We start from the raw sequence: 27,371 nt of genomic DNA, 5'->3' as shown, positions 1-27,371 counted from the left end.
AGAAACAAATAGAGAAAGAAATATAGTGATTAATTTCTTCTCTATACAAAGCTCAAAGCTATTACAACAACTACCTTGGTGGGTGATTACTAACCAAAAAGAAGAGCACCTTCTTCTTCTTTTCTGCTCTCAGTTTTCTGCTCTCTGCAGCTCTCTTTGCTCTCTCAAAGATGGGCTACTAAAACAAAAAATGGTGCACCCTTCACTACCTCTCTCACATTCGGATGATAACTTCATCAATACAAAAACACCCAATAAAAATTTCAAAAACATCATCATGACCTTCATTTTTTCTTTTCAACAAACATAATCATGATGCCTCTTCATCATGATGTTCCCTTATCATTTTGTCTTTCACCTTCTTTTTTTTGTCTTTTTATTTGTTTAATAGCCAAAAGGTAATGGCCACTTGGCCACCATTCAACACAATCTAGAAGGGTAAATCAAGTGATTCCTTCTTTGTTTAAAGTATTGACAGATGCTATTGAGTAATTGTTCACAAAAGAATTAATACAAAGTACTTTAAAAAGAAAGAACCATGTTATATTAAGAGTAGTGTAAACTAAAATCACCAGGGAAATGTATACATTGCTGAATTTGATTATGAAATTGGTTAGGTATAGTGTTTCCTGTAGATAATACAAATACTAAAATGAATGGATAGTTAATTTTTGCTAAAAAAAACTATACGATACACAAATATTTTTGCCCAAATTAACACCATTTTGATACCAGATTAAGAATATAGTTTATCTCTTAATACACAAATGTTGATAATAGTTTTTGTAACGTGCTAGAATGGATGTCAAAATTGTGCTAAAGTGGAAATGTATACATTATTATTGAAGAGATACGAACATAACCTAATTTGTGCTATAATGGATGTCAAATCTGCAAAATGGTTTTTCATGATAGTGTATGTGTGATAAAGATTTTGTGTGCAAAGTAATACACGTGGATTGTATGTGGGAATGTGTGAGTGTGTAAGTGTATGCAGTGTGGTTTATCATGTCGGTGTATGCAGTGGCGGATCCACAGTGGGGTCGTCGGGGTCGCACGACCCCTTGGAAACCATGGAAACAACCTTGAAGCTCCCATATGCGACCTCTTGGAGCTGGGGTCGTCGGGGTCGTCGGGGTCGGACTCGCACGCCAACTGTTCGACAAAAAGCCTAAACGAAGACTCGGCAGGAAGAGGAAGAAGAAGCAGCGCTCGCGCGCGCTTCTTTTTTTTCAAAACAGACGGGCAAAACGGCGTCGTTTTGGCCCAGGAAATTTTTTTAAATGACCTGGCCAAAACGGCGTCATTTTGGGCCAGGCCGAACAAAAAAAAAAAAAAAATTCCCACCATGTCCCCCCCAGTCCCAGCCTTCCTACCCGACTCCTATACAATCAAAAGCCCCAATTTCTTTTGTTTTCTCATCCTCCAACCCTAACTCAATCCCCTCAAACCCTCAACTCCTCTCCTCCCTTGCTGCTGCTGCCCCCAAACCCTCAACTCCATCTCCTCCCTTGCTGCTCCCCTGCTGGCAGCTCCAACTCCATCTCCTCCCTTTGTTTATATTGTGAGTATTTATTTTGAATATTTTGTATATGTAGAATATATTTAATTAATTGAAATTCAATTCATATTTATTTTGTGAGTTTTTATTGTGAGTTTTTATTGATGGTTTGTTTATATTGTGAGTTTTTATTGGTTTGTTTTTATTGATGGTTTGTTTATATTGATGGTTTGTTTATATTGTGATTTTTTATTTTCATTATTTTGTATATGTAGAATGCAAGATGAGATATTTAATTTAATTGAAATCCAATTCATATTTATTTTGATTATGTTTATGGTTTGTTTATATTGTGAGTATTTATTTTGAATATTTTGTATATGTAGAATATATTTAATTTAATTGAAATTCAATTCATATTTATTTTGATTATATTGATGGTTTGTTTATATTGTGAGTTTTTATTTTCATTATTTTGTATATGTAGAATGCAAGATGAGATATATAATTTAATTGAAATCCAATTCATATTTATTTTGATTATGTTTATGGTTTGTTTATATTGTGAGTATTTATTTTGAATATTTTGTATATGTAGCATTATTATGGAACGGTTTTTTAAGAGAAAGTCATCATCGGGTTCGGGTAGTTCGAATAATGTTGATAGTTCAAATACTGTTGGTAGTTCAAGAACTCCAAGTTCAAGACAAAGTCAGTTAGATGATGTTTTGGGTAATCTTCAAGTGGATCCTGGATTAAGAACTCGAATAATAGATTATGACGCTAATATGAGAGATGAGGTCCGAAGATTATATCTACAAAAAGGACCTTGTCAACCTAGAGGTCATAATTTCCCAATAACTAATATGTCGGGAATTAATCGACGCTTCATTCCCCAATGGTTTGATGAGTTTGATTGGTTGGAGTATAGTGTATCTAAAGATGCGGCATTTTGTCTCTATTGCTATCTCTTTAAAACCAATTTTGAACAAGTGGGTAGTGAAGCTTTCACTGGAGATGGATTTAAGAATTGGAAGAAAGGGAGAGAAAGATTTAAGATGCATGTTGGACCGGTTGGGAGTGTTCATAATAAGGCTAGAGAAGCTGCTACAAATTTGATGAATCAAGCTACACATATTGAAACGGCAGTGAGCAAACACTCTGACCAAGCTCGTAAGGCTTATCGCACATGCTTGATTGCTTCAATCAAGTGCACTAAGTTTTTATTGCGACAAGCTCTTCTTTTTCGTGGCCATGATGAAAGTGCCACTTCAAGCAATAGGGGAAATTACTTGGAGTTATTGCAATTCCTTGCAGATAATAATGATAAAGTTAGAGAAGTTGTGATGGAAAATGCTCCGGGGAATCTCAAATTACTAGCTCCTTCCATTCAAAAAGAAATTGTGAATTCATGTGCCCTTGAAACACTTGATGCTATCATGGATGGTCTAAAAGATAGATTCTTTTCAATATTGGTGGATGAAGCACGTGATGTGTCTGTGAAAGAGCAAATGGCTATGGTGTTGCGTTATGTGGATGACAACGGGCATGTAATTGAAAGATTTGTGGGTATCCAACATGTTACCGACACTACTTCAAGTTTACTAAAGGATGCTATTGACACATTGTTTTCTCGCAACGGTTTGAGCATTTCCAAGCTACGAGGACAAGGTTATGATGGTGCTAGCAATATGAGAGGTGAGTTGAATGGCCTTAAAACAAAGATATTGAGAGAACAACCTTGTGCATATTATGTTCATTGCTTTGCTCATCAACTTTAACTTCAACTTCAACTAGCTCTTGTTGCCGTAGCAAAGAAGAATATAGACATTGCCTCTTTTTTTGCAACGGCTAATAGTGTGGTTAATCATGTTGGAGCATCTTGTAAGCGGCGTGATTCACTTAGAGGGAAACTTCAAGAAGAGCTTGTGATAGCTTTTGAAAATGATTGTCTTATAACGGGACGAGGCTTAAATCAAGAAACAAGTCTCAAACGTGCCGGTGACACACGATGGAACTCACACTATGGTACCTTGATTAGCATCATTTCTATGTTTTCATCCGTGGTTCATGTGCTTCAAATGGTTATTGATGATAATCCCAATGAAAGTGCGGGTGAAGCAAATAAGTTAATGAGAGTGATACTTACTTTTGAGTTTGTGTTTCACCTTTTCTTGATGAAAGTCATATTGGGACTCACAAATGATTTGTCACAAGCATTGCAAAGGAAAGATCAAGAAATTGTGAATGCAATGGCTTTAGTGAAATCATGCAAGGAAAAGCTATATTGGATGAGGAATAATGGGTTCGATGTATTGGTTGATGAAGTATCTTCTTTTTGTGAAAAATATCATATTGATGTTCCTAACATGGAAGAGGCATTTATACTTCCAGGGAGGTCAATGCGTTATGCTCCAATAAAGACAAATCGTCATCATTATCGTGTGGAGCTCTTTATTTATGTCATTGATGAGCAAATTACGGAGTTAGAGGATCGCTTTAATGAGGTAAATACCGAGTTGCTTATTTGTATGGCATGTTTGAGTCCGAAAGATTCATTTGTAGCTTTTGATAAACCAAAGTTACTTCGTCTTGCTCAATTTTATCCTCAAGACTTTTCGGATGAAGATCGTTTGGCACTTGAAGATCAACTTGAGATTTATATTCATTATGTGTGTTCCAGTAGTGATTTCTCTCAATTGGAAGGGATTGGTGATCTTGCAAAAAAAATGGTGGAGACAAGGATGCATCAAGTATTCAATTATGTATATTTGCTCATTACATTGTCTTTAGTTTTACCAGTTGCAACTGCTTCAGTGGAGAGAGCATTTTCTGTCATGAATATTGTTAAGGGTCCACTTAGGAACAAAATGGGAGATCAATGGTTGAGTGATAGCTTGCTTGTTTATATTGAGAGAGATATTTTTGCTTATATTGAAAATGAAGCTATAATGCTTCGTTTTCAAAATATGAAACCTCGTCGTGAACAATTATAGTTTGTAATATTGTTTCCATTATGAATTATGAATGAAAGTACTATGATTTCATTTTCAATATGTTTTTCCATCCTAAATTTTTATTTGAACTTTTACACTGCGACCCCTTGGGGTAAGATTCCTGGATCCGCCACTGGGTGTATGTGTGAATTGTGTGTGTGTACGTATGACACAGTATGTGCGGGTGTGCGTGTGAGTGTATATGTGACTGTGTGTGTGAATGTTGTGCATTGTGTCTTAATCAGTGTGTGTGAGTGCAGTGTGTGTGAATATTTAATTAGCTCGCAAAGTTTGTTTGTTCCTATGAATTTTGATTGTACTAATCATGTCAAATTGCTAATGGATTTGCTGTGTTTGTGAATTTCAGAAATTTGGATCGTTGGAGGGAGCAATTGGGCCATTGGCTTTTTGAGGTATATTCAGTTACAGTAATTTTGTTAATGTATTGTTGAATTTTTATTACCAGAGAATTGTGATTTTGTTACCCTTATTTTTGGTTTTTCTCCTCTGTGAAATAGAGAATTGGGCCTCAAATTTTGGGGCATTCTCTAATTTTTGTGATATTTGTTGTGGATTTTGGTGCATGCTCTAAATTTTGTGATGTGAGATCCATGTAAGCTCCTCTAAACATTGATCATTTATTTTGTTGATTAGTCCCACTCCAAGACCTTATCCTAAGTTAGGCATCACAACATCTAGAATTCTTTAATTCATTTATGAGAGCATTTGTGTACTGTTGTGCTGTCGTTATTGTTTAATGCACTGCTTGAATCGAATTTTGATATAAGTTTTTATTAGAATTTAAAACCTTTGTTATGACCAATAATGTATTGTTTTTTGAGACGAAATGATGTATTGTTTTGGTCGAAGATATATTGTTATGATCATTAGAATTTCGTATACACCTGTGATTTAAATACCACTGAATATTTAATATGCATTTGCAATTATTTAGCTAAAGAAATTGAAAAGGAATGTAAAGGCCTATTCCTTTTGAGCTGGGTTGCCTGCCCCTCATTATCATTTCCAGTTCCACATTATTTGGTGTTTTCTAAATTAGTTTTGATTTTCTTAGATCAATGTTATGTCACACACTCATAAGGCCACCCATTCGAAATTGATCAATTTCTCCAAATAAATTTCAACAAGGCTATCTGCTTAGGATAGTTTTAAATGAGATTGAGATTAGTGTGGGGTTTTATGAGAGCAAAATACAGGAATATTTGTTGTGTTTTGAGAAAATTGGAGCAATGGTTTACTGGTTTTGATTTTGGTTTATGAGGTTTACTTAGATCAATGTTATGTCACACTCACAAGCACACCCATTTATGTTGTGTGTACATCAGTCAATGGTTTACTGGTGCAATACTATTTTAAATTTGATACTGCGTCTGGAAACCATCAATTCTATGTTGTGGGGAGGGTCAAATATCTTTAAGGTTGTTGGATTTCTGATTATTCTTAAGATTTAGAGCTGAGAGTAGTTGTTAAATTTATTAGCTTGAGTCATGAGTTATGTTGAAAGATAATGCTTTAGTGCTGATAGGGATTTAAACTTAGATTCTAACTTGCATTAGTTACTGGATCACCCAATACGTCAAAACCATCTTCCAATATCACGTGGTGGTTAACATTTTGTGGATAGCTTCTTCTCACTATATGCTCAACTTGGAATCAACATTTTTGGTATGTAGTATTCTAAAATGCATTCCTTAAACCCCATTGTTGTTTGGAAGATTATCATGTCACTGTCTCTCTGCATGTTATGATCTTTAAAATTGGTATGATCTTTAAAATTGGTAGTGTTGTATGGCAAGATTTCTCATATTATTGTGCTGCAACTGTTGGAAATTCAAATCAAAACAGGTTGTAAATGGCAGCTGTTAGCTGTTAGTTTCTTTACAGGTTGTATTCACACTTGCTACAACTACAAAGACTAAAGTTTCCTCCATGTGCTAGCTGAAAGTGTGTTGAAAGACAGCAGAGATGTGAGCTGCTGTGTGCTAGCCGAAAGGTTGTGATTCCAACCTGGAATAATGCAATGCATGTGTGTGCCAACTATCCAAAGTTGCTGCATGTGTTTGAAAGGGTGTAAAGATGGTAAACACCATCATTCATTGCATGTTGTTGTATTGTTTATCAATTTATGTTTTGTATAAATAGGCCTTCTTGCTAGGCTTTAGAACATCAATCCAATTCCCATTCTCATTTTCAGCTTGTAAGCTTTAAGAGTTGTAAACTCTTCTAATATTTCATAGTGTTTGTTATCACCAAGCTTGTTACTTCTTTCCCTTTCGTTTGTCTAATTTTATTGAGAGTGCAAAGTGAGAGGTGTGATAGAGTTTGTAAACTTATTACCCACATATTTTGGTATTGAGTTAGTAAACTCTTGTGAATACCAACAATTGGTATCAGAGCTAGAATACCATTCTGGCAAGTGCAGCAGTTATGGCGTCCAACTTAGTGCAGCTCCAGGTTCCCACATTGAAGAAAGAAAATTATGAAAGATGGTGCATCCAATTCAAAGCATTGTTTGGATCACAAGAGCTATGGGAAATAGTCAGTAGTGGGTATGTTGTACCCACTACCGAGCAAGAAGCCGCATATACTGCAGAACAAAGGAACACTCTCAAGGACTTACGAAAGAATGACCAGAAGGCGCTGTATCTTCTATACCAGGTTCTGGAAGATTCAACGTTCCAGAAAGTTGCAGAAGCAACAACAAGCAAGCAAGTATGGGACACACTCAGTACAATCTACAAAGGAGTAGATCGAGTCAAAAAAGTGAGGTTACAATTACTTCGAGCAGATTTTGAAACTGCTCATATGAATGAAGGGGAGAGCATCTCCGACTATCACTCAAGGCTCATTGTGATAGTAAATCAAATGAGGAGAAATGGCGAGAGACTCGATGAAGTACAAGTTGTGGAGAAGATACTCCGATCACTCACATCTAAGTTTGAGCATATGGTGACTGCCATTGATGAATCCAAGGATTTGGAGGCGATGAGCGTAGAGGAGCTACTAGGATCCCTCATAGTTCACGAGCAACGCATTCAGAAGAATGCAAGCCCCACAACGCTAGAGCAAGCTTTGGAGTCAAAGTTGAATATTGACAAACCAAATGGAGGTCGTGGGCAATGGAACTCACGTCGTGGGAGTTCATCTAACCGTAGCCAAGGATGAGCCCGAGGAAGAGGTTGAGGCTATGCACAAAACCGAGGTCAATCTCAAGAATGGATATCTACTCGAGGAAAAGCGCATATCCAGTGTCACAGTTGCAAGCAATATAGACATTATGCCAATGAATGTTCATATAAAAATGGTGAGCATGTCAACATTGCAGAATCAAGTGGAAATGCTGGTGAGGAATTTACAGTCTTACTAGAACACCATGGTATCAGTAGCCAACAAGATGTTTGGTATTTGGACTCTGATGCAAGCAACCACATGTGTGGAAAGAAAGAGTTTTTTGCCAAACTCAAAGATGGGCATTATGGATCTGTGAGTCTTGGTGACTCCTCAAAGTTGCCAGTTGAAGGCAAAGGGAAGATCAAGATCATCCAGAATGATGGTAGAGAAGAATACATCTCTGATACCTACTACATACCAGGTATGAAGAACAACATTTTGAGCATTGGTCAACTGCTCCAGAAAGGGTATATTATACATATGGAGGATATGTTTCTCACTCTCAGAAATGCAAGGAGAAAACTTATTGCACGTGTTCAAATGTCAAAGAACCGAATGTTCCCGTTGAAGTTGAACACAAAGATTGGGAGTTGCAACATCGGTGTAATGGAAGATGAGTCATGGAAATGGCATCTTTGATTTGGCCATCTTCATTTCAATGGCCTAAAGTTGTTGTCAAGTGGAGGAATGGTTCGTGGTCTACCCCAGATTGAAGCCACAAGCCAAGTATGTGAAGGTTGTGTGCTTGGCAAGCAAGCACGACTATCGTTCCTTATTGGTGATACATGGAGAGCAAAGGCACCACTGCAGTTGGTGCATACAGATATATGTGGTCCATTGGATCCCATGTCTTATAGAGGTAATAGGTATTTTATTACTTTCATTGATGATTTTAGTAGGAAGACTTGGGTTTATTTTCTCAAAGAGAAGTCGGCTGCCCTAAAAATCTTTAAGGAGTTCAAGGCACTCACAAAGGCTGAAAGCAACCACAAGTGTGTGGCTGTGAGATCAGATAGAGGTGGAGAGTACACCTCCAATGCTTTCCAAGCATACTGCAATAAGCAAGGAATTAGGCATCAACTAACTGCTGCCTATACTCCACAGCAAAATGGGATAGCCGAAAGAAAGAATTGAACCATCCTTGACATGACAAGGTCCATGCTTAAAGAGAAGACTTTGCCAAAAGAATTGTGGGCAGAAGCTGTAGCTTGTTCGATTTATTTGTTGAATCGATGTCCAACAAAGAGTGTTAAGAGGATGACACCACAAGAGACTTGGAGTGGATACAAGCCGAATGTTGCACACCTAAGAGTTTTTGGGTGTGTTGCATATGCTCAAGTTCCAGAAGCCAAGAGAAGGAAACTCGATGATTGAAGTGAGAAGTGTGTGTTTGTGGGCATACAAGCTCTACAACCCACTAACTGGCAAACTAGTGTGGGCATACAAGCTCTATAACCCACTAACTGGCAAACTAGTGGTTAGTAGAGATGTCATCTTCAGTGAGGAAGAGGCATGGAAGTGGAACAACAAAGAAGTCAGTAAAGAGAAGATCGTCTCCACTGATTTTGAAGAACCAGAAGTTGTACCACCTGTTGAGCAAGAGCCTGCTCAAACAAACACAACAACTCCATTGCACAGAACTGCAATGAGTGGTCCTACATCCAGTGAAGAAAGCAGCTCCTCAACTCTAGTGAGGCTAAGAAGTCTCACCGAGATATATGGACAAGAAGAAAAAAAAACCAACTTTTTCTGCTTGTATGCAAACCATGAGCCTCTCTCATTCAATGAAGCTGTGGAAGAAGATTGTTGGAAGAAAGCCATGGAAGAAGAGATCCATGCCATCGAGAAAAATGACACTTGGGAGTTGACAAAGCTCTCACCAAATCAAAAGGCTATTGGTGTCAAGTGGGTGTACAAGATCAAACGCACTGCAGATGGGAGTGTGGATCGGTACAAATCAAGGCTTGTAGCAAAGGGCTACAAACAGAAGTATGGAGTGGACTATGATGAAGTCTATGCTCCAGTTGCAAGACTTGACACGGTAAGATTACTAATCTCTCTTGCCGTTTAGCATAAATGGAAAATTTATCAATTAGATGTCAAGTCAGCCTTCCTTAATGGAGTTCTTGAGGAAGAAGTGTACATGGAACAACCGGAAGGCTTCCAAGTACAAGGAGAAGAAGATAAGGTGTATCGTTTGAAGAAGGCTTTGTATGGCCTCAAGCAAGCACCACGAGCTCGGAACTCAAGGATTGATAACTACCTTCACCAAAATGGATTTCAGAAATGTCCATACGAGCATTCAGTTTACATGAAGAATGGTGAAAAATGGGAGTTCTTAATTATTTGTCTCTATGTAGATGACTTGTTGTTTACAGGAAACAATGAAGCAATGTTCTGTGAGTTCAAGCAATCCATGTTCAGTGAATTCGAGATGACTGACAATGGATTAATGTCATACTTTCTTGGCATAGAGGTGAAGCAAGAAAGTGACGGTATCTACATCTCTCAACAAAAGTACATGAGAGATATATTGGAGAAATTCAATATGGACAAGTGCAATATTGTCAACACTCCAGTTGCAACTGGATTGAAGCTGTCCAAGGAAGGAGAAGGTGAGTTTGTAAACTCAACCGTGTACAAAAGCTTGGTTAGAAGCCTAAGGTACCTTACAATCACAAGACCTGATATAGTTTATGGTGTTGGACTCGTGAGTCGATACATGGAAACACCAAGGGAGTCTCATTGGCTGGCCGCCAAGAGAATTTTGAGGTACATAAGAGGTACTCTAAACTATGGTCTATTTTATAATTTTGGTGAAGATGCAAAATTATTTGGTTATTCAGATAGTGATTAGGGAGGTGACAAAGATGAAAGGAAAAGCATAACTGGCTATGTGTTTTTTCTAGGATCAACAGCTTTCTCATGGACTTCAAAGAAGCAATCAATTGTTGCTTTGTCATCGTGTGAAGTCGAATACGTTGCTGTAGCCTCAACTGTGTGTGAGGCAATTTGGTTAAGAAATCTGTTGAAGTCAATATGTCATCCACAAGTGGAATCGACTGTGATTCATGTGGATAACATCTCAGCTATCAAGCTTGCTAGGAATCTAGTCCAACATGGAAGGAGCAAGCATATTGATACCGGGTTCCATTTTTTGAGGGACCATGTGAAGCAAAAGACAATCGAACTTATCTATTGTCACACCAAGGAACAAGTGGCTGACATCTTCACAAAGCCCCCGCCAGTTGAGCCATTCAAGTTGCTACGTGAAATGCTAGGCATGAAGGCGTTTTGATTTGAGGAGGTGTGTTGGAAATTCAAATCAAAATAGGTTGTAAATGGCAGCTGTTAGCTGTTAGTTGGTGTGAAATATATAAGCACACAAATTAAACCCTCTTTTTGTCAATTGTAGTAAAGAATGTATGTAGGGATCGTTCTAGGCCGGGGATTAGGAGGGATTGCTAAATCACTTGGAAACTGACTTGAAAACGTAAAAACAAAGTTTAAAACACTAAACTAGACTCAAAGAATGCAAAACTATACTTTAAAACACTAAAACAAACCAAAAGACTCAAAACAGCACCTAAACACTCAAAACTGCCTTAAAAACACAATCTGGGCAGTTTTGAACACTAAGGAAGAATTTGAACGAAAATATGTTATAACTTGACTCAAGACACTTAAAAACACAAACTAAATTGATTTCTAACTAATATGACTCAACAAAATAAAGGGGGATTGATTTTAGACGAATTTGAAAACAAAACAAGAACTTTGTAAAACAAAATAGGTTTTAAAACGAGATTGATTAAATTGAAAGGATGAGAAGCTAGCTAAGAGGTTCTTCTCCACACATGTCACACTTGCATACAAAATGATTTCCAATTGCTTTTCGATAAACTATGAATACTCAACGCCCCAAATTAACCGTGAATTGCACTAATTAACCCTCAGTTTTTCCACAAGTTATTAGGTTGGATGATTGCATACGACAACCCAAAACATTCCCTACAAGTTCCCTACATGAATTGCATAATAGAGATACAAGCAAGAATCATTAAGTTCTATGAAAAACATAAGCATTGACGAGGCACTCGTTACTATGATTTGCATGAAACTTATGCCAAGAATTTACTTAACGTGATTGTGACTAGCAACCTTCACTACTTGTGAATATAAGTTCATAACGATTAGGTGAAACTCCCTTATATTCTAGCGTCAAATTCATGCATGAAAATTAAGCGTGCACTCTCAACCAACATACACAAATCAGTTTTTATATGAACGGATAAGTAAATTGAATTCACAACTTATGAATCACAACTGGATGTAATCAAATAATATTGCAAGCATGAACATTGTTTCGAATCACCCCCTAACTAAGAGGGGTTTAGTTCCTCATACTTACAAAGCAAAGATGCATAAATTTAGACATTAAAAACAAAGATAGAAAACACCTAGAAACGCTCCAACACTCCCAAGGCTTGAGCATAGGCACGGCACAAGATGTTCCTTCTCTTTCCTTCCTTGCAAGCAGCGGCACTAGAGGTTTTGGATGGTTTTAGGTGGTTTTTATGGTGTAGAATGGATGGGGAATGGTATGGAAAGGTTTAGGATTGATGGGTGGTGTGGCTAGGGGTGGTTTTTGGCTGAAATTAGAGAGAATGGTGGTGGGAAGTTTCAGCCAAAGCAAGGAGAAAATCTGTTTTGTTGATGAATATGGGAGGTGGTATTTATAGGCTTGAGAGAGGACCACTCCATTTCCTTTGCATGTGCAGCTTGTGTGGGTGTGTGTTGTCATGTTTCCCCTTTACATTTACACACACATGCTTCATCATTTCAACCACCAAACACAAACATTTTCTGCCATGTTTTCCTTTACATTTACACACACATGCTTCATCATTTCAACCACAAAACACACACAATTCCTACCCATGTGTGTGTTTCCTTTGCCCATGTGTGTGTTTTTTTCCTTTGCATTTGCATACACATGTTCTTCATTATTTCAGCCAACAATCCACCCATTTTCTGCCCATGTGTGTGTGTTTCCTTTGCCCATGAGTTGTCTTTCTCTTTTTATTAGCCAAATCTGCTTAGCCCTTTTCTGACCTTTCAGTGTTACAATGCCCATAACTTCTTCTAGAAAAATGAGATTAACAATCCGTAAATTGCTCCAGAAAATAGACATCTGTAGCTTTCCACGCATATAAGGCTCATTCTCTCATTCATTCTGAACTGTTTGTAACATGCTTCCAAAGTCAGATAATCTGCACAGGCAGTTTTGACGAATTTGTTACTTAATAATTCACTTGTGCTACTTTTCTTTTCTTTGCTTGATAAATCACACAAAACACAAAAACATAGTAAATAGCTCAAAAATATAAGGAACTAACTAAGAAAAAACAAGTGAATTTTATGTAAAATATTTCATTAGTTTCTTTACAGGTTGTATTCACACTTGCTGCAACTACAAAGACTAAAGTTTCATCCATGTGCTAGCTGAAAGTGTGTTGAAAGACAGTAGAGATGTGAGCTAGGGGTGGGTTCAAAAAACCGAAAACCTAAAAAAATCGAGAACCAAACCGAACCGAGACCGAATAAAACCGAACCGAAAAAAAACCAAACCGAACCAAATATATATTTAATTATTTTTTTATAATATTTTAATTATAAAAATTAAAAAAATCTCTAAAGTCCTGGAGGCATGTGGGTTTGAACCCGTGCGCTCCAGTTGAAAGGTTTCAACAAAACCAACATGGCAACTGGTTTTGTTTTGTTATAGTTGTATAACTAAACTATTTATAAAGATATAAATCTATAGCCATTTGTGCAATTAGAAATCAACAAAACCCTAGCCACTAGTAGTAGCAGCCATACCTTTTCTTTTTTCATTCCCCTCTTCTCTCTCTCTCGTCCCTGCGCCTCCAGACTCCCTCCTTGTCCATGCCTCCAATTTCTCCATTCTTCTCCATTCTTCTCTCTCCGTTTCTCGATCTTCTCACTCCAGGGTAAGATCTTCAATCTCTCTTATTTATTTTGTCGATTTATGGGTTTTTTTAGAGTAAATTCCATGGGGGGAATCTGAAATTTTGGTGTAAATTTATGGGTTGTTGTTTTGTTTTGTATTGTAGATTTGTTTGATTTTTGTGTTGTGAGAGTCTCACCCATTTCTTTCCCTTTCTTTTTTTCTCCCCTGATATCATTATTTGCTTATCCTCTTTCTTTGCCTCAGCGGCAGCACCACCACCACAACCAGTTGCAGCAACTGCAACAGCACCACCTCCACCAGCTGTGGTGGTCTTGCTGCCCAACACAGCCAACAACTATGCAGCGACCACCTTCATCTATGCTTGAGAGGGCTCCGGATCTGCGGAGTGTGGAGAGAAAGGGTAAATTTGCAGCCGAATGAGGAAAAAAAATGTGCTTCAAGCTCCAGATATTAAAAAAAAAAACCGAAACCGAACCGAAAAAAATCAAAACCGAAAAAAATCGAACCGAAAAAAAATCGGACCGAACCGAATCGTTTCAAACCGAACCCAGCCCTATTGTGAGCTGCTGTGTGCTAGCCGAAAGGTTGTGATTCCAACCTAGAATAATGCAATGCATGTGTGTGCCAACTATCTAAAGTTGCTGCCTGTGTTTGAAAGGGTGTAAAGATGGTAAACACCATCATTCATTGCATGTTGTTGTATTGTTTATCAATTTCTGTTTTGTATAAATAGGCCTTCTTGCTAGGTTTTAGAACATCAATCCAATTCCCATTCTCATTTTCAGCTTGTAAGCTTTAAGAGTTGTAAACTCTTCTAATATTTCATAGTGTTTGTTATCACCAAGCTTATACTTCTTTCCTTTTCGTTTGTCCAACTTTATTGAGAGTGCAAAGTGAGAGGTGTGATAGAGTTTGTAAACTTATCACCCACATATTTTGGTATTGAGTTAGTAAAACTCTTGTGAATACCAACAGCAACTTCAGGTACAAAAAGTTCCTCATGATGTGGATGCAGAGAATATTAAAATGAGCATGTTTAGCTGCCAAAATCTAAAAAGACAACGAACGGGATTATGAAGGGAGATGACGAGTAAGTAGTTGTTTTGGAATAAGTGGCAGTTGTAGAACTTAGAAACGAGTTTGCAGACCGCATGTATATTTATACTTAAGTGTAGTTTTTGACTTTCATATTTTCAATTTGTTCTGTTAATGGTTAAGAAGACATGAATCACATGCATAAATATTGCATATCGTATATATACATGGAACTTTTGATATGTTTTATATGGTTTAAAAACCCGCAGCATCGTGCGGGCACCATCACTAGTTAAATACTAACTACCTTATCTAATGCATTTTTAATGTGTCCAAAAATAGTTACCTTCATTTCTGAGTTTCTTCTTCCGTATACACAAAATCATTCCAACTAGCAATCCCATGAGAAAAACTGCAGAGCTGAGTAGAATTGCTAGTAGCTGTCTCTTGTTGAAATTGCTCTTTTTCTTAGCGTGATCTGAAATATCTGTATTAAAACAAACTTTTCGTGTGATCTCGTAGTGTTGCAGTAACTGTGATTTTAACACTTCACTTATTTAAACCCTACTTTGCATACTGCAGAGAAAGGTCGAAGACGTACCTCGTTCTGAAGCTGCCACCCGTATATAGAGGTCTTGACCACCGCCGGGAGTGAATTCTCTTATGTCAGTGAGGTTATCAAACCAAAGCACGCAGCCACTTCTTCCCTCCCTGATGTCCAGATTTGCACACGCAGTACATGAGCAGTTTCCCAAACATAATCCCTTGCATTCCTTAAGGCTCGTGCTTTTATCAAACCACGAGGTTGATGTGTCTGGCAATTTCATCCCACTGTACTTTATGAAGCCATCTCCATCGCTGCAGGCCAACGGAGTCCTTCGAACACATCCATCAGATCAATATCCCAAATTCCAATCTTTTGAAGATTTTGGTACAAATCCCTTCAAGCATGCACATATCGGAGAGTTATTATTGATACTGCAACTAGAAAATGGACCACAAAAGGCATAGGTTTCACACCGATCTGCTAGGAGTGTAGCGGGAAGTTCCCAACTGTGTTTTTGGTACACCCATGTGAACTGCTCGGAGACCCCGAAGGGGTTCAATACAATTCTCGAGAACACTGACATGTTTCGGAGGCTGTACTCAAAATAGACCTTGTCCTTGTTCAACACAAATTAGTCCCAGATACTGGATTTGGTTCTCTGACACCATATCCTTGTCCTGTCAAATAAAGGCCATTCCTTGACCCTGTTCTCTCCTATATCTTAGCTCATTTCATAAGAAGAACTTGTGGTAAGCCACGATAATCCATTCGTGCCAAAAATTCTCCTGGAGTAGGATCTTCTGTGCTCTTCCATGACGAGAGATACCTATCTAAACCGGTAACCAAGTCCCCACAAATCTTCGTTTCCGGTAGGAATGTGTCACAAGGATAATCAAAACTCTGCCACAAGAAGTTATTCGGGTTAGTTTCGTTCCCATCTTGCACCACAAGATTTCCAGAATCCAAGAGTTGCGACACCGGATTCCCTGCGATTCTTAAAGAATTCGATGACCACACAATGTTGTTTGAGCTATTGAGAAGGACCAGAACTCCTTGCTCGGTGAGCTTCAGAAGTCCCAAAGAATCACCAAGTGGTGTTTCTCTGTTGGCTACCCACACAACTGCATCAGTAGAAACAGTGTACCATATTCCCAAGTACCGGCTTTTCGATTTACCAGGGCTGAAGAATCCCAGTTCATAGCTTCTACCTACTGAAACCAGAGTTTTGCCATCTCTTATATATCGACTCGGAGTGATTGTGCCCAGTGCAGTTGCAGCTGAGATTCTTAGAAGGGAGAATAAGAAGAGCAAGCACATAAAAAAGCTTCGCAAGGCTTTGCATGATTGCATGGTTGTTCTGAGATTGTACACTTTGTCCAAAGAAATTAATACAAAAATTATGCAGAGAAGATGGACGGTTTGCCCAAAGAAAAATCAAATAAATTAAAGTACTTGGGTTTCTTAATTGACCCAACTTTGGTTTGGAGAGAAAGTTATGCTCTATTGACAATTCAGACCCAACTAAGTTGACAGCTGATAATAACAGTGATCACTTGTCCAATGGTGGATAGCCAAAGAAATTCATATGACAAATGCCTCTCTCCCAGCTGTCATGAAACAATAATTCCCTTGTTATCAGTTAGCGGAAATTATAGAATGAATCAGCTCATAATATCGCATGACCGTTAAATTTTTAGTTGTTGAATTTTAAAAGAGACAAACAGAAGCAAAACTTTCATCTTCAAAAGAAACAAAATACCCATCAAGCATGTCAAATCTTATATGGAATTCAAGCATTAGCTAATAAAACCTACCTCAAATATGATGGCAAGTATTAGCGAGAAAATCAAATCATTGGGTGAAGGGAACCAACTTTTTGTACCAAGTTTATTCATTAAATGTGTTTGTAATTGAATGAAAAAAATGTGTCTGTATTTCAGAAAATAAATAAATAATATATGTGTACACATGTCAAACTCTTACGCGTCACAAGTAAATGTCAAACATATATAATATATGTTTATTAGCTTTATTAGTTGTCATAAGTAACGAATACAAACTTTTACTTATGACCAAATAAATAATACAGACACATAAATATCTATGCTAGTTGTCTGAGCATTAAACAAGCTCAGTTGGTATTTGATATGATGTCTAAACGAGATGTCGTGTCCTGGAATGTACTTCTAACTGCGTATTTTTCGAACAGAGATTGCGAAAGGGGTGTAACTTTATTTTATAGGATGAGAAGGTAAGTTGTTAAGTTGGATGGTGCTTCATGGAATGCTGTTATTGGTGGGTACTTGAATAATGGGCAGACGGAACAGGCGCTGAAAATGCTCGGACAAATGCAAGAATCAGGAATTAAGCCCAATCAGATCACAATTACTAGTTTGTTACCAGCTTGCGAAGATTTGGTAAGCTTGAGGGCAGGCAAAGAGGTGCACAGTTACATCTTTAGGAATTGTTTAATGGAGGACTTGGCTACCACAACAGCTTTGGTTTTCATGCACGCGAAATGTGGTGAGTTGGAACTTTCTCAGAGGGTCTTTGATATGATGCCAAGAAGGGATACAGTTGCTTGGAATACGATGATCATTGCAAACTCGATGTATGGGAATGGAGAAGAAGCCTTGTTACCCTTCAGAAAAATGTTAGACTCTGGGCTGAAGCCTAATTCTGTTACTTTCACTGGTGTTTTGAGCGGTTGTAGCCATTCTCGGCTGGTTGGTGAAGGCATCATGGTTTTTGATTCAATGAGGAGGGATCACTCAATAGAACCCGATGCAGATCATTATGTAAACACGAAATTTTCCTGAAACAAAAGAGACAAGAACAACGTGCACAAAATAATATTTTGTATTTGATGATTTTTTAGGGTTACAATCTCTAATTTGATCCTCTAATTCGATCTCCGTAAGGTGTGTGTTTGTGGATGTGTGATTGATCCAAAGGGCCGTTGGGCTTGATTTAAGGATGAATGTTCTTCAAGGGCCGTGGGCTTGATCTTGAAGGTGGATTTGAGCGGATCTTCAAGGAGCCGTTGGGGCTTGATCTTGAGGATGAGCGTTTCTTCAAGGGCTATTGAGGCTTGATCTTGAATAACGGTGATGAACGGATCTTCAAGGGCTTTTGGGCTTGATCTTGAAGAACAGTGATGAACAGATCTTCAAGGGCTTTTGGGCTTGATCTTGAAGATGGATGATTGTTGATCCAAGGGCCGTCGGGGTTTGATCTTGGAAGAACGATGAACGAAGAACGCTTTCTTCAAGGGTCGTCGGGGCTTGATCTTGAAGGTGGATGATTGTTGATCCAATGGCCGTCGGGGCTTGATCTTGGAAGAACGATGAACGAAGAACGCTTTCTTCAAGGGCCGTTGGGGCTTGATCTTGAAGAACGATGAACGAAGAACGAAGAAGGCTTTCTTGATTCTTCGGGAACTTGGACACTTGAGAGCTTCGGAGTTTCAGAGCTTCAGAGCTTCAAGGTGTAATATGAAGATTGGTCCCTCCAAATGAATGAAATTGGCTTCTATTTATAGAATTTTCCGAGGCCTAATTTTGAATATAATATTCCAGATGAAATAAGTCATTTCTGCCAGGTGTTGACGCGTGTCCTATTTGATGACTTTTCCAACTATTTCGATTTTTTGTTTAGACATAAGCTACGTGTAAAATTTATGTAATACATGAGCGTCGAAACTTTGATTTATCGGTCAACATTTATTTACTGAAATTTCGATGTCTATAAATGCCCCCACTTCAAGGCGTGTCGTATACATGTGCTTGTCACATGTAGGAGATGCGTTTTGAAGTCCCTTACTGTAGATGTCGATCCAAGGGCCATCAAGGCTTGATCTTGAATTGGGTTGGAGATTTCTTCAAGGGCCATTGAGGCTTGATCTTGAATTGGGCTTAAGATTTCTTCAAGAGCCGTCGAGGCTTGATCTTGAAGGTTGAAATTGGACCACAAGGAGCTTCATGTGGTAGATGATCTTTGTAGTGAATGAATTGGCACGTATTTGTTTTTTGCGCTTGTTGACTTTCCACAGCTTATTCTTGAACTGGATTTGATTCAAGGGTGGTGGACACTTGATCTTGAATCGAACTTGTGATTTCTTCCAAGGCCATCGAGGCTTGATTTTGAATTTGGCTGGAAGCTTCTTCAAGGGCCGTTGAGGCTTGATTCTTGAAGGTTGACTCAAACACATGGCAAGCAGGCACGAGGGGAAGGTGATGACTTGTTGCTTTGTTCAATCTTTCTAATTCACACCTGAGCAGTTTGGTCAACGGTATGATCTTCAAGATTGATGGGCTCTTCTTCCAGTTGGTGACTTGATCTTTAAGGATTTGATTCAAGGGTGGTGAATCGGCACGTGCAGCCCACAACGCCTAGTAAGTCGACCCAAGAATTTGAGGGTCAAAACGAGCCTTCCACCCATAGTGATTGCAACCCTGATGATATGAGATACTTTTGATTTTTTAAGAAGTAGCGGATGAATCGGCACGTGCTTTGTTTTTCGCTTGTCTCCACATGCTTCAATGTATCATTTTCCCTTGCCTTATTTATTCTTCTGGCATAATGTGGCATCTTCTCGAGTTCCTCAGTTCAGACTCCTTTTGCTGAGTTGACTGTGCAGGCTGCATTCTTCTCTGCTTGTTTCTTCAGGCAGATGTGGTAGTTTCTTGAGTTCCTCAACTCGGACTCCTTCTGCTGAGTTGACTGTGCAGACCGCATTCTTCTCTGCTTGTTCCTTCTGCACGTTGTCTCCACATGCCGCAAGGTATCATTTTCACTTGTCTTATCTGTTCTCCAGGCAGATGTGGCAACTTCTTTGGAAGTACAGTAGCAGTGAAAGACGAGTACTCGAGAGTAATACCATGTAAGCAACCAGGCAAAGGTTCCAGGTAATCGATTCCTTACCCGAGTTTGAGTGGAGGTTCCGATATATTGTTTTCTTTATCCTTGTCTTTGCAGGTAAGAACAAGGACAAAGGAAAGGACGGGGAGAAAGCATGATATGAGATACTCTTGCTTTCTACCCTGGTGATATGAGATACTTTTGCTTTGGGTCATTTGTTTGCAAAGGTACCCCAAGGAATAAGAAACACTGAGTGACTCGAGAGGCTTAGTTGGGAAGGCATTCTCGAAGATGAAGAAAGGTTCTCGGAGATGAAGAAAGGTTCTCGGAGATGAAGAAAGGTTATGTATGTCTACCTTGCTATGGAGGGTGAAGGTGGATAGTTATAGGAAATTCTTTAGTACCTGTAGAGGTACTATTCTTTCACTCGTGTCGGCAACCAATGCGTGATTGATCAGTATGGCATCACGTGCTTTCTTTTTTATCAGAAATCTTCGACAAATTGTCCGTAATTTCCGCCTAGCTGAGTGTGCATGTGACAGGTGTTGACGAGGCTGAAAAAGACTGGCGTCTCTTCGATATCTGGGATCGGCGCTTCGACAAATTGCCCGTGATTTCGGCAAAGCTGAGTTTGTGTGTGACGGGTGCTGATGTGTCTGGAAAAGCAAAATGCTTCTCCGATTTTTGAGCTTGCCTCTTCGATTTTTGAATTGGCCTCTTTGAATTCTGAGCTCGCCTCTTCGATCTCTGAAATCCCGTCGAGTACTGATTTTTATAGAGGCATGCAGTTCGTTTTGAATTTTCGCTTATAGAAACTCCCTTCTTGCACTTCTAAAATCTTGATTTGTCTGACCTCTTCTTTCTTCAACACCTTTGAAAATGTCTGGACCCTCCAACCGTTGTTTTGATTTGAACCTTGGTGAAGAGGCAGTCCCGCCTTCTCCAGACAACATATGGCGCCCATCCTTCATATCCCCTACTGGTCCTCTTACCGTTGGGGATTCGATGATGAAGAATGATATGACCGCTGCGGTAGTGGCCCGGAACCTTGTCACTCCCAAAGATAACAAACTACTTTCCAAACGGTCTGATAAGTTGGCTGTTAAGGATTCTCTGGCTCTTAGTGTGCAGTGTGCAGGTTCTGTGTCTAATATGGCCCAACGCCTATTTGCTCGAATCCGTCAAGTTGAATCATTGGCGGCTGAAGTGATGAGTCTCAAACAGGAGATTAGAAGGCTCAAGCATGAGAATAAACAGTTGCACATGCTTGCACATAACTATGCTACAAACATGAAGATGAAGATTGGCCAGATGCAGGAATCTAACGGTCAGATTTTACTTGATCATCAGAGGTTTGTGGGTTTGTTCCAACAGCATTTGCCTTTGTCTTCTGGGGATGTACCACGTAATGAAGCTCCAAATGATCAACCTTCGGTGCCTCCTCCTTCTGGGGTTCCGCCAAGTGATGATGCTCTGAACAATCACCCTCTGGTGCCTCTCCGATCTGGGGCTCCGCCGAGTACTGAGGCGCCATCTGATCAACCTTGAAGATCCCCTCTTGTAAATTTGATTTGTCTCTTTTTTTTTTTTTATGATATGTGGAATGCGAATTCATGTAAATTTTTTTAGAGAAATAAATAAAAGATGGACTTTACTAAATGCATTATATATATATACACACACACACACACACACATATATATATATATATATATATATATATATATTTCATATGTTTCTCATGGTGCCAGATGCTCCACCAATTTTTTTTTAATTTAATTTAATTTAATTTTTTTTTTTTTTAATGGTGCCAGATGCACCACCACCTTTATTTCCCTTTTTTTTTCATATGGTGCAATCCGCACCATCCCACCCATTTTTTTTATTTATTATTTTTTTTTCATATGGTGCAATCCGCACCATTCCTGAAACCCCTTTTTTATTATTTTATATATATATATATATATATATATTTTAATTTTAAATCATGCGCCACCCACTATTATTATTATTTTATATATATATATATATATATATATTTGTCTTTTCAGATGGTGCAATCCACACCATATATTTTTTATTTTTTTTATTTTTTGTATAAATTTGGAGGACGGGTTTGAGGAATTTGCAGGGATGGAATCTTGACGGAGCAACAGCTAGCTTGACGAAATGGTGATGTGCTAGCTTGACTGTTATGGCGGCGCCATCCTTCAATTTGCTGAGAGACTGCGCTCTTTTTCTGCGACCCACCACCTCCATGCCTTTGAAGAAGTTCGGCTTGCTCAAGCAGTCCAGATCCGACGTAAATCGAGTAGCTCCGATTACCCAAATTGACGTCCACCACGACAGGAGCCACATGACCTGTTTTTTTCTCGACGGCTGATCCACTACTTGTGCTGAGCTCACCATAATCCTCGTCCTTGATCTCACGGTGCTCGACTTTAACACCGAGTTCCCGTCCTGAGTTAACTCAATCGTCTTATTGGAAATGAACGAAGCCGGCAGAGAAGCAGCATTAGGGCTCTTGAACACGGAGAGAAACCTTGACCTGGTTGCTGGGTTTAAAGAGTGAGGGATCGAAGACTGGACCTGCAGGCATTAGATTGAGAAGATGATGAGCACATTGAAGGTACCTTGCACGACGGGCAACACCAGCTCGGCCTGGGGGTCGGTGGGGAAGCTCGTGCGGGATTTGACGCATTTCCGGCGGAAGCCGTGGTTTTTGTTGCTGTGCCATCTCGCCTTCTTCCATGCTCTTAGTATCGGACGCCTCTTCTTCTCTGCTCAAGTCGTCAGATTCGTCGGCATCCATTGTAGAAATCAGAAGGAAACCCAATAAGGAAGAAGCAAAACGTTGAACAAAGGCAGCTGGCAAAGTGTTGAACAAAGCGTCAGCAGCCATTCTCTCAGGTCCCTCATGGCCTGGATCTCGCCCATGCTCGCTCTTTCTCTCTCTCTTCTTGCGTGGAAGACGTTGAGGATGACATAATGCCAAACCCACGAAGCAACGATGCATTGGTTGCTGCTGCGCCCATTTGAGCAGCTTTCTGAAGCAGTGCTGTCGCAGACATAGATGGTTGTGGTGGAGGCGCATATTGCCTACGCTCCTGTCCTGCAGACTCAAAAATTGAGGATCCATGGCTGGTTGAGAGGCCAAGAGAAATGGGCTTCATTGAAGAAGATGGAGCTAGGTTGGTTGATTGATCTGGATGCCCCATGGCTCGAATTAAGTCAGTAAATGCAGGCTGTTGAGGAGGTTGCAAGCTTGCCGATGTTGTTAAGGAAGCGAATAAACTTGCAAACACACCACTGCTTGTACTGCCATTGCTGCTTGAGATGTTGTTGTTGCTGCTGCTGCTACAATTCCCCTTTCTACCTGCCACAGCTGGCACTGCTTCCACAACTTGCGTGGGATTTTCTGGCAACTCTCTCACTGGACTTTGTGTAGGCGGGGGAGATGACGGATTGGGCTTGGAGGCTGCCACTTGGGCCTGGATGGCCTCCTTTTGAGAGGCTTGCTGCTGATGGATATACATACATATATATATATATATATATGTATTTGTATGTATATGTATGTAAAAGAAATCTCTTTTTTTTTCCTTTTTTTTTTGTAAACAAGTAATAATGTATGTATTCTCTTTTTTTTTATTAAATACATAAAACATATGTATTTTTTTTATTTGATGTGATGTTAGGAATCTTTAATTTTGGAGAAGGCAGCGCATGATGTTGGAACCCTCATGAAGCTTTCAGAGACGTGGTATTTGGAGTGAGCAAGATGTGGGCATATTTGTACTTTCTGCTGCCTAGGGTTTGTGCAAGAGACTGCAACGGGATTTCGCTGTGTAGTGCCTTTTGATCACAGTTTTCCCTCAGTGGTGCGCTACCGTGTGGTGCTATGCAAGAGACTGCAGTGGGGCTTCGCTGTGTAATGCCTTTTGGTCACAGTTTTCCCTTGGAGGTGACGTCGACATGCGGTGTAAGAAACTGCTTGCGTAATCGCTGCGGGGTTGCGTAGTGCGATTGCGTGGCATTTTGGTTTCTTTGCTACTGTAGCGTGCTTTGAAAGACCGTCTTATAGCTGCCCTCTTTGCCGATGCTGCTTGGAGCTTATTCTAGTGTGTCACATTTGCCATGTGGGGTTGTGCAAAAGGCTACAATAAGTTTATGTTATGTAGTGCCATTTTGGTTACAACTTTCCTCGATGGGGGACATTGCTGTGTATATTGACCTTGCTGCTTGCCATGGGCTCTTTGCCGCTGCTGCTTGGAGCTTGTTCCAGTGCGTCACCTTTACCTTGTGGGGTTGTGCAAAAGACTGCAGCGAGTTTATGATGTGTAGTGCCTTTTGGTCACAACTTTCCTCGGTAGGGGACTTTGCCGTGCACATTGACCTTGCTGCTTGCCATGGGCTCTTTGCCGCTGCTGCTTAGAGCTTGTTCCAGTGCGTCACCTTTACCTTGTGGGGTTGTGCAAAAGACTGCAGCGAGTTTATATTGTGTAATGCCTTTTGGTCACAACTTTCCTCGGTGGGGGACGTTGTCGTGCATATTGAGTTTGCTGCTTGCCATAGGCTCTTTGCCGCTGCTGCTTGGAGCTTGTTCCAGTGCGTCACCTTTACCTTGTGAGGTTATGCAAAAGACTGCATCGAGTTTATGCTGTGTAGTGCCTTTTGGTCACAACTTTCCTCGGTGGTGACGTTCACGTAATGCCCACCTTTGTAATACGGCTTTGTAACCAAATCATTCCTTTAAAGAAATAAAGTATTCATATTTTGAATTTGTGTTTTATTCTTCAAAGTGTTTGTGTTTTTTATGATGATGTGACTGTACTTGAAGTTTTGAAGTTTCAAGTTGCCTATGTACTTTTCCAAATAAGAGATCAAGTCATAACGTAGTTCAAATGAGTGATGAATTTAACAGTGATTTTGATGATGATTTTGCCGTACACAGTTTATGCTTTTGCGGGCCAGGAGCTTTGGTTCGTGCAGTTTAGGCTCGTGCGAACAATGAGTGTTGGTATCGCTTTTTATGCTCATGCGGATCAGGAGCGTTAATGTCGCATTTTATGCTCATGCGGACCAGGAGCGTTGTGTCATGCAGTTTAGACTCGTGTAGGCGAGGAGCCTCGTGTCCTACAGTTTAGGCTCGTGCGGACAAGGAGCTTTGGTTCGTGCAATTTAGGCTCGTGCGAACAAGGAGCATTTGTGGTTCGTCAAGCGATCCGGGAGAGTTATTCCTTGCAATCTTCATAGCAAGAAGCCTTGACTGAGTAGTTGAAGAAGTCTTCTAGGAAGATGTCACACATCGTGATGGGGATAGATGATCTTTGTGTCAAAGTTTCATTATCTCCAACACTTTCACATTGTTCTGGAGGTTGGCAAAAGCTACTTTGCCCCTTTTCTGATTGGTGCACTTGTGGAGAAGACATATGCTTCTTGTGCAGTTTCTTCGGAGTGACATGAATCCATCCTTCAACTTCGCTTGGCTTGACTGGCATGGCTTTGGAGCATGCCTCAAGCGATTGAGGTGAAGATTTTAAGTTGACGGAGCCGGAAGTGATGTCTTCTTCCGGGATTTCGTCTTCTTTGTCTTCTTGGGCCTCTTCTTCAGTGCGGTCTTCTTAGGTTTGTTGGCGTGAAGATTGGCCGGTGTAGATGATGGTGCGCCTCCTTACCTTCAGTGGTCCTTTTGTGTCGACTTCCAAAGTTGCTTGGCGCTTCATCCTTGAAGGAATCAAGCTTTGAACATCGTCTTTTCCTGCTAGACTGTCGAGCTTTTCTCCCTTTGGCGTTATCTTCCTATTTCTAGAAGGCTTCTTAGTTTCTTCAAGTCTGTCCGCAGCCGACTGTTGCGGGGGAGATCTAGCTGTGCCGCTTTGTTTCTTGGGTTTTGATAACCTTTCAAAGACAGATCTTTGCGGTGTTGGCGTCTTAAGCCTTTTGAAGACGGAAGTTCGATCTCGACCACTGATGCAATCAAGTGCCGAAATTCTAGGTTTTGAATGATTCAGCCTGTCGAAGACTAAAGTTCGAGGGGCGGGTTTAGGCTCCTCTTTTGGCCTTGTGGCTTGTGGTCTTGGCTTCCTTGTTTTTTTGTAGGTCGCCGATGTCCACATTTCCTTATTACCGGTAGATGCATCTTGGTTGCTTGCCCCCGATGATGGTTGTGTAGGAAGTGATGTGTGACTTGAACATTGACGGGAATGGTCATGCATGCTTCAGAAAGGCACATGATCGAGTGATCCAAACACGATAGTAGTAGTGTGTGCCGCAACCGTGTTTTCGAGGTCAAGCTCAATTTTCCCTTGTTGTGCTAGCTTCAGGATGAGATCTTTCAGTACGAAGCATTTTTTCGTTTGATGACTGATGAAGCAGTGGAATTTACAGTACCTTGGACTGTCGGTGCGATTCATCTCTTCTGGCCGTCTGCACTCAGGCAAACCGATCACCTTCTTTTCCAGCAAGTCTTCTAACATGGCAACCACATCAGAGTCGGGGAATGGATAAGTCTTCTCCTCAAGCTCCTTCAAAGTGCGTCTACGCATCTTTTGATCATGAAAAGCTTCGGCTTGAATCGCCTTACCTCGTGTAGGGATTTTGACAGGAGCTGTGTTGACCGTCATTGCTTCCTTGGTGGATTTCCACGCAGCCTTCTCCACATTTGTCTCAAGAACTTTGTCGTTCTTGTAGTCGGCGATCGGTTCCTTCTTCCCATAATGGGCGATGCTCAACTCCATGTCATGGGCGCGGGTGGCTAGCTCTTCGAAGGTCCGTGGTTTGATGCCTTGAAGGATATATTGCAAACCCCATTACATGCCTTGGACGCACATCTCGATTGAAGAGGTCTCCAAGAGCCTATCTTTGCAGTCGAGGTTTAGAGTGCGCCATCTGTTGATGTAGTCAATGACCGGTTTATCTTTCCATTGCTTCGTACTTGTGAGCTCCAGCATGCTTACAGTGCGGCGGGTGCTGTAGAAGCGGTTAAGGAATTCTCTTTCCAATTGCTCCCAATTGTTGATGGACTCAGGCTCTAGGTCCGTGTACCACTCAAAGGCGTTTCCTTTCAGCGAGTGTACAAACTGCTTGGCGAGGTAGTCTCCCTTTGTCCCCACGTTGTTGCAAGTTTCGACGAAATGTGCAACGTGCTACTTTGGGTTTCCTTTTCCATCAAACTGTATGAACTTTGGTGGTTGATATCCCATCGGCATCTTCAGGGCATCAATCTTCTTTGAATAAGGCTTT

At 40.1% G+C, this 27,371-nt stretch overlaps 1 long non-coding RNA gene and 1 pseudogene across 1 annotated transcript; both read left to right on the top strand.

Annotated features, from left to right (window-relative positions):
* The window catches only part of LOC126622809 (pentatricopeptide repeat-containing protein At1g11290, chloroplastic-like), a 46,867-nt pseudogene that overhangs the window by 16,995 nt on the left and 2,501 nt on the right, over positions 1–27,371 (top strand).
* On the top strand, positions 4,656–14,968 carry LOC126620630 (uncharacterized). Its single transcript, XR_007622590.1, has 3 exons — positions 4,656–4,709; positions 4,758–4,910; positions 14,669–14,968. It is a non-coding gene; the product is annotated as an uncharacterized LOC126620630 (long non-coding RNA).

Source organism: Malus sylvestris, chromosome 5 (assembly GCF_916048215.2).
Source record: "Malus sylvestris chromosome 5, drMalSylv7.2, whole genome shotgun sequence".
NCBI lineage: Eukaryota > Viridiplantae > Streptophyta > Magnoliopsida > Rosales > Rosaceae > Malus > Malus sylvestris.
The sequence above is the reverse complement of the archived record's forward strand: the minus strand, read 5'-3'. Positions and strand labels throughout refer to the sequence as shown.